This window comes from Panthera tigris, chromosome B4, assembly GCF_018350195.1.
Source record: "Panthera tigris isolate Pti1 chromosome B4, P.tigris_Pti1_mat1.1, whole genome shotgun sequence".
NCBI lineage: Eukaryota > Metazoa > Chordata > Mammalia > Carnivora > Felidae > Panthera > Panthera tigris.
Genome location: NC_056666.1, coordinates 44,759,773 through 44,767,775, shown reverse-complemented (window position 1 = coordinate 44,767,775; position 8,003 = coordinate 44,759,773).

The window sequence follows — 8,003 nt, the reverse complement described above, 5'->3', positions numbered from 1 at the left end:
TACAACCTTCCTGTTCATGAGCTTCCCTTTGCTACATAGTTTTGATGTCTTCTGATATCATCTCCAAAAACAATAACAAAGAGAGAGAGAGAGAGAGAGAGAGAGAGAGACTGTGGGTGCACTTGTGAGTGAGGGAGGGGCAGAGAGAGAGAAAGAGAACCCCAAGCAGGCTCCACACTGTCAGCACAGAGCCAGATGCAGGGTTCAAACCCACAGACCGTGAGATCATGTGAGACTCTGAGCCAAAATCAAGAGTTGGCCTCTCAACCAACTGAGCCACCCAGGCGCCCCCAAGTAACTTTTATTTAAATAATTAGTATGCCAAGGTGGCACATTGTAGGGTGGCCTGCTTTGGCCCCGACAGGTTCCTCTGTCCTGTCTCCCTTTCCTTGATTTTCCTTTTTACTGCTGCTCGTTCCTTGTGGAAATACATGAAGCACATTGAGCTCATCAGGGATTCCAGAGGCCCCAGCATGGAGGCCTATTTCAGAGTGATAACAACTGTGTTTTAATTTCTTGTGTTCTTTGCACTGCATCAATTTACCTTTTTCATGACACTTGTAGGAGTATTTTTGGTTACAGAACAAGCTGGCTTGGTTTGGATGTTTGGTTACATGATAAGAATTCTGTAACTTTCAGGTCGCTCACGTCATGATTTTTGGAAACAGCCAACAGAGGAAATTCTTCTTGGGGATTCTTTGGCACTTGAAGCATTATCTGAAAGGAAAGGCACTTTCAGCTACACAGGTCGGCCTGTGAGAGAAGGCGGCAAGAAGTCTGTGTGATCTTCCTTGATTCACCGGATTCTTCCTTTCATATCTATACTGTGTCACTGAGTATCATTTCAACTCTTCCTAGATGTGGACCCATTTCACCTTTATGGTTCTGAAGCAATTTCAGGAACTGAGGACGAGAGATGATGAATTATAATGAAAGATGCCTCCGCTGCTCTTATCACTTAGGAAATTCCAAGAGTTTTGGGAACTGTGTGCCAGGAACCATGGATGGAAGACCAAAAGACATATTTATCTTAAATATGTCTTACAGTACTTTTATATTTTTGGAAGTACATCTTCAGTGCAAATTCAAATAAACCCAAACTGAAACCCCTCCAGAAATAATTACTTTTCATAGTTTTGTGTATCTAGTGTTTCCTTAGGCAGACTCCAGCATGTACATTTTTTAAAACTTTTATTAAACTTAAAAACTTATTAAAACTTAAAAAAAATATTTATTTATATTTGAGATAAAGAGACAGAGCACAAGCAGCGGAGTGGGAGAGAGGGAAGGAGACACAGAATCTGAAGACAGGCTCCAGGCTCTGAGCTGTCAGCACAGAGCCCCATGAAGGGCTTGAACTCACAGACTGTGAGATGGTGACCTGAGCTGAGGTCCGATGCTTAACCAGCTGAGCCACCCAGGAGCCCCACAAGCAAATACATTTTTGTTTTCCAACATTTTTGCAAGAAAGCTAAATGAAATAATTATCTTATATTCCCCCTCTTCTCCCACACACTTACTAGAAAAAATATATAGGCATAGTATTATGCTACAGTTTGTGTTTTATCAAAGAATTTGAGCATCTAACCAAAACAGGTATTTCTGGATTCTGGCATAGTTCATAGAATTCTTGTTGTTATTAATAAAATTTTGGGTGGGAGGAAGGGGAGGGTGGGTGATGGGTATTGAAGAGGGCATCTTTTGAGATGAGGACTGGGTGTTGTATAGAAACCAATTTGACAATAATTTCATATATTAAAAGAAAAAGAATAAAGATATATTGCAAACAGAAAAAAATTTCATAGCACTTATATTAATACTATAATTGTAAATGATGTTTGAGTGGAATTTTTGTTTACCAACCAAGAAATGTTCCACCATCAAGGTCCCTTGAATCTTTTAATGTTCTTCTTTTTTTTTTTTTTTTTTTTTTAGCTTTTCTTAATATTTATTTATTAATTTTTGAGCATGGGGAGGGGCAGAGAGAGAGAATCCCAAGCAGCCTCCACACTCAGCCTGGAGCCCGATGCGGGGCTTCATCTCACGATGGTAAGGTTATGACCTGAGCTGAAATCAAGAGTTGGATGCTTAACTGCCTGAGCCACCCAGATGCCCTGAATCTATGAATATGAATGTTCTTAATTCCCAATGAAAAAAGGACAGTTTAAATTATGACCTAATATATTTGACCTTGTCAAATAATGTAGGAAGCATTCCCATGTGTTAATCACTCTTCTGTACCTGAAAAGGACAGGATTCAGAGTTTGGCAAACACCTGGAGGTTCAGGGGGAGTGGCAGGCTTGGAGAGGTTCCGGAAGCTTGCACCTTTTCCTGCATACCTTGCCCTATCTTGCCCTATGCATCTCTTCCGTCTGGCTGTTTCTGAGGCATATCCTTTTATAATAAATTGATAATGTAGTAAGTAAAATGTTTCTCTGAGTTCTGTGAGCTGCTTAGGAAATTAAGCAAACCCAAAGAGGGATCTCCGATTTATAGTTAGTTCAGAGGTACAGGTAACAGCCTGGGTTAGTGACTGGCATCTGAAATGGGGGCGGAGGGGCGCAGTCATTCAGGACTGAGCGCTTAACCTGTGGAGTCTGATGCTATCTCCCAGTAAATAATGTCCGAACTGAGTTGAATGGTAGAACTGTTGATGTCTGGAGAGCTTCTTGTTCTGAGACCCTCTCAGAACAAGTCCATCCTGGTACTAAGAGCATCCCCATAGAGCCCTGGTAATATCAGAACAGTTATAAATATTTGTCAATAGATTAATTGTTTTCATATTAAGTGTGCCTTGGAAATTTTCCTGGTAGTTCATATATAATTTTATATAGAACAGAATGTAGGTATAATAAGTTTGAGTCCTGTGTCTTAACTGTGGGTACTTTGATTCACCTAAAAACCAAATCATAACTTGTAGCAATGCTAACTAAAAACAAATTCTCTACTCTTCAGATTTGATTTTGCTTAAAAACCTTTATGGGATTAGTAGTGATGTCCCTCTAATTTGTGATATTAGTAATTTGTGTCCTTGCTTTCTTTTCTTTGTTAGTTTAAGAAGCTTATCAACTTTATTGACCATTCAAAGAAGCAGCTTTTTGTTTTATTGACATTTGCCCACTGATTTCCTGTTTTAAATTTCATCATTTTCTGATCAAAGTCTTATTATTTCTTTTCTTTTGTTTATAGGATTGAATTTGTTCTTCTTTTTCTCGTTTCCTCAGGTGGAGGCTTAGTTGATCAATTTTAGATCTTTCTTCTTTTCTAATATATGCATTCAATGCTATACATTTCCCTCTACGCTCTGCTTTCCCTGCATCCCCCAAATTTTGAGAAGTTGTGTTTTCATTTTTATTTAGTTCAAAGTATTTTAAATTTCTCTTGAGATTATTTCTTTGAGCTTTAGACACATTTAGAAATGTGTTGTTTAATCTCCCTCTTTGGGGATTTTCCAGTTATCTTTCTCTTATTGACTATTAATCCCATTCTGGTCTGAAGGCAGATATTGTATGACTTCTATTCTTTAGATTTGTGAAGGTGCACTTTGTGGCCCAGAGGGTGGTCTATTTTGATCAATATTCCAGGTGAGCTTTAGAAAAATGTATAATCTACTGTTGTTCGATGAAGAGTCTATATATTTCAATTATATCCTGTTGATCGATGGTGTTATTGAGTTCAACTATGTCCTCACAGATTTTATGCCTTCTAGATTGGTCCATCTTTACTGAAGACTGTTGGAGTATCGAACTATTATTTTGTATTCATCCGTTTCTCCTCGCAGGTCTATCAGCATTTGCCTCGTGTAGTTTGATGCTCTATTTTTGGGCATTAAAGTGTTAAGGATTATTATGTCTCTTTGGAGACTGACCCCTTTATCATTATTTAATGATCTTCCTGATAACTTTCCTTGCTTTGAAAACAGACCAGACTTCAGTACGGCTATTTCTGCTTTCTTTGGATTAGTGTTAGCTTGGTATATTTTTCTCTATTCACTTACATTTAATCTATATGTGTCTTTATATTTAAAGTGGTTTTTTTTTTAGACAAACATATTTTAGGTTTTTTAAATCTAATCTAACAGTCTCTATCTTTTAGGTGGTACATTTAGATGATTAACATTCAAAATGATTATCGATACCGTTGGATAATATCTATTATATTTATTACTCCTTTCTATTTGTTGCCCTTGCTCTTTATTCTTATATTTGTCTTCCACTTTTTTCTGCCTTTTGTGGCTTCAACTGAAAATTTTATATAATCCCTTTACTTGTAAAGGTTAAATTGTACTGTAAAGCTAACGCTTAGCTTGAAAGATAAGAACTTTGTTCTGACACTGAAGGTCAAAAGATAACAGCTTTATTTTTATTTTTGTAAATCAGACTTCATACTCTTGTGAATCAGGCTTTACCAATGAAGGAAACAAAACCTTAAAAAAGAGCGTCAGAGACAAGGTCAAAGAGATCCACTGATTGCAACTTAGCGGCAGAAAGTCTAAAATAATTATTTTATTTGATAACTATTTCTGACTCATCTGGCAACTGTTTCTAACTCATCTGGGAACTGTTTCTCTGTTCCGTTCCCAGATAATGATAAAATGATGTGATCGGCTTTAAAAACTCTGTACCCCGGCTGTTCAGGGCCACACTCTTGTCAAGAGTGTTGGTCCTGATCGGTCGGCCTTGCCTCTCAGCGTCACTGGCGACGAGTGCACAGAGGTCCAGGTTCAAACTTGCAATAAACGACCCTTGCCGCTTGGCTTTGACTTACGACTCTGGTGGTCTTTTGTGAGAGGTTTCAGAACTTTGGGCATAACATTTGGAGGTTCCACTGAGATTTCCCCCAAGCCCACCAGACTTCTGGTCAACGGGTCGTATCTGATTCCGATCGATCGCTCCCTGCGGCTTTCCCTCCCGCTACCTCCCTTGCCTCTCATTGTAATAAACTTTGTTGCAACTGTCATTGGTGCCCATAGCATTCTGTTTCAGGAGTCGCGTGGATGCAACATTTGGTGCATTGGCCGGAAAAGTTAAAAGTCTGAAACAGGGTCCTTTCCTCAGATTGTTCCACCAACCCCTGAGAAAAAGCTCAAGATTGGGAGAGGACTATAGGAGAGCTGCCTCAATTTTCGGCCTCCACGTTAAAAAGCCAGTCCTTCAAACTCTCTGCAAGGTAAAAAAGACCAGCTTTCAGATGAAATGGCCTCCACAGGGGATCTAGAGCTCAGAATAAAAATCCTAATGAGACTAAGCGGCTGCCCCCTCTACACTCTTGCCCAGAAACCTTGGCAATAATCTCGTCCCTCTGCTCTGATTTTACAGACATTCCCTTACAGGACCCTGATATCAGCATGTTTTCAGACAGCAATAATTTTGTATCTCAAGGGCAAAAGTATGCCAGCGCTGCAGTGATGACAGACCATAAAGTTTTATGGCAACAGACCCTTCCCCCAGAAACTTAAGCCCAGCACACAGAGCTCATCGCACTAACAAAAGCCCTAAAACTTAGAAGAAACAAGTCAAAAAGTGCCTTGGAGCTACCGATCTTGACAGAGCCCTTGCTTCCACCGGAGCCCAGTTACACTCCTAAAAATTTAGAGTAAATTTCAAGAAAAGGGGGAAATAAGATACTGGGACAAAAGTGGTTTCAAGATCCTGAAAGTAAGATACTCTTCCCCGTGGCACTCAGGTGGCAAAAATGCTGGAGAAAAGAGAGACGCTCTCCTGCTCCAAGAGCCTGTAAATCCGAGACCATTTCAGACCCGAACCCACAAAATCCTTGGAGGAAGACAATGGCTTTCTTTGTTAAATTAGATAAATGCTGTGAATGAAACATCCCTGCCCATCTGCTGGGCTTTTCATGACTCTAGGACACAGGTGGCTCAAATAGACAATCCCGCAGAGTTAAACCTGTGTTCGGTTTGGGGTTATGGGTTGCTCTCAGTTCCCAGGGCAGCAGAGGCACTGTCTGTCTGTGCCCCATCTCCTTCCTCCACCCCTTTATCACCAAGAAGCAAGGAAAGAAAATCTCTGTGAAAGTTATAATGCTTCTAAGACTGTTGATGAGATGTGTGACTGTTTAAAGTAGATAAAGCTTGTGATTCCCACCCTCCTGTGACATCAACATACAGCCGCTGGTGATGAAAGAAAGAAGGAATCCAAGTTCACATACACGCTAGGTTGCATAGGTCGCTGGAGGGAATGCCCACATTGTGCCCAGGCCAGCCCAATATGGCTGCATGTTTAGAGCTACACGCCTGTGGCTGGCTGACCGTGGGCGTCCTGACTCCGCTGCTAGGCACAGTCACCTACTCCCCATGGCAGTCCGTGCCTCTACGCCAAGCCACCAAGGGCGCTTTGTCTCGAGAGAGAAGGAGATGCTAAGCCTGGCAAAAAAAAGTGTGTAATTTAAAAAAAAAAACCAGAAAGTAAAAGACAGGTGTATTAAAAATTTAAAAAAAAAGGTGGTAGGCAAAAAAAATGGCAATATAGAGGCCGGTCTAATGTACCGGTGCTAAAATTTCTTAAGTAGGCTAGGCTTCCAACTCTAGGTAAAAACCAAGAAAGCTGAGTAACTGAAGGTGCCATGGCTGGTGCTTAAATTTTCTAAGTTTATATAATAATAAGTGTAAAAGACTCATAAAAAACTTTATAAATGTAGACACAGGAATCAAAAACAAAAACTGGCTCAAAGTTTATTCTCTTAGTCCGCCTGGCTCATATCATTGCTCACCACTGTAGCTGGGCCACTGCTATTGTTATTTCTCAGGTTAACTATTGGCCCGTGCATTATCAATTGATTAATACAGTTGTCAAAAGACAAATTAATAAAATAAAAATTATGATTAAGTCCAACTATGTCCCCTTAGTTCCTAATGATAAATCAAAAGATTGATTCACTGACAAGAAAAGGGGGAAATGTAAAGGTTAAATTGTACTGTAAAGCTAACGCGTAGCTTGAAAGATAAGAACTTTGTTCTGACACTGAAGGTCAAAAGATAACAGCCTTACTTTTACTCTTGTAAATCAGACTTCATACTCTTGTGAATCAGGCTTTACCAATGAAGGAAACAAAACCTTAAAAAAGAGCGTCAGAGACAAGGTCAAAGAGATCCACTGGTTGCAACTTAGCGGCAGAAAGTCTAAAATAATCACCTCATTCGATAACTGTTTCTGACTCATCTGGCAACTGTTTCTAACTCATCTGGGAACTGTTTCTCTGTTCTGTTCCCAGATAATGATAAAACGATGTGATCAGCTTTAAAAACTCTGTACTCCGGCTGTTCAGGGCCACACTCTTGTCAAGAGTGTTGGTCCTGATCGGTCGGCCACACTCTTTTCAAGAGTGTTGGTCCCGATCGGTCAGCCACACTCTTGTCAAGAGTGTTGGTCCCGATCGGTCGGCCTTGCCTCTCAGCGTCACTGGCGACGAGTGCGCAGAGGTCCAGGTTCAAACCTGCAATAAACGACCCTTGCCGCTTGGCTTTGAGTTACGACTCTGGTGGTCTTTTGTGAGAGGTTTCAGAACTTCGGGCATAACATACTCTCCTTGCTTAGCATATAAGCTATACTTCTTTTTTTATTATTATTACCTTTTTTATTGGTTGCTTGAGAATTTGCAATATTCATTTGCAATTAATCCAAGTTCACTTTCTTTTTTTTAAGTTAAAAAAATTTTTTTTAATGTTTATTTATTTTTGAGACAGAGAGAGACAGAGCATGAGCAGGGGAGGGGCAGAGAGAGAGGGAGACACAAAATCTGAAGCAGGTTCCAGGCTCTGAGCTGTCCGCACAGAGCCCAGCGCAGGGCTCAAACTCACAGACTGCGAGATCATGACCTGAGCCGAAGCTGGACGCTCAACCGACTGAGCCACCCAGGCGCCCCAAAGACTTTTTTTTTAATTTTTAAATAATCTCTACACCCGATGTGGGATTTTTGACTTACAACTCTGAGATCAAGAGTCCCACGCTCCACCGACTGAGCCAGCCAAGCTCTCCCCAAGTCT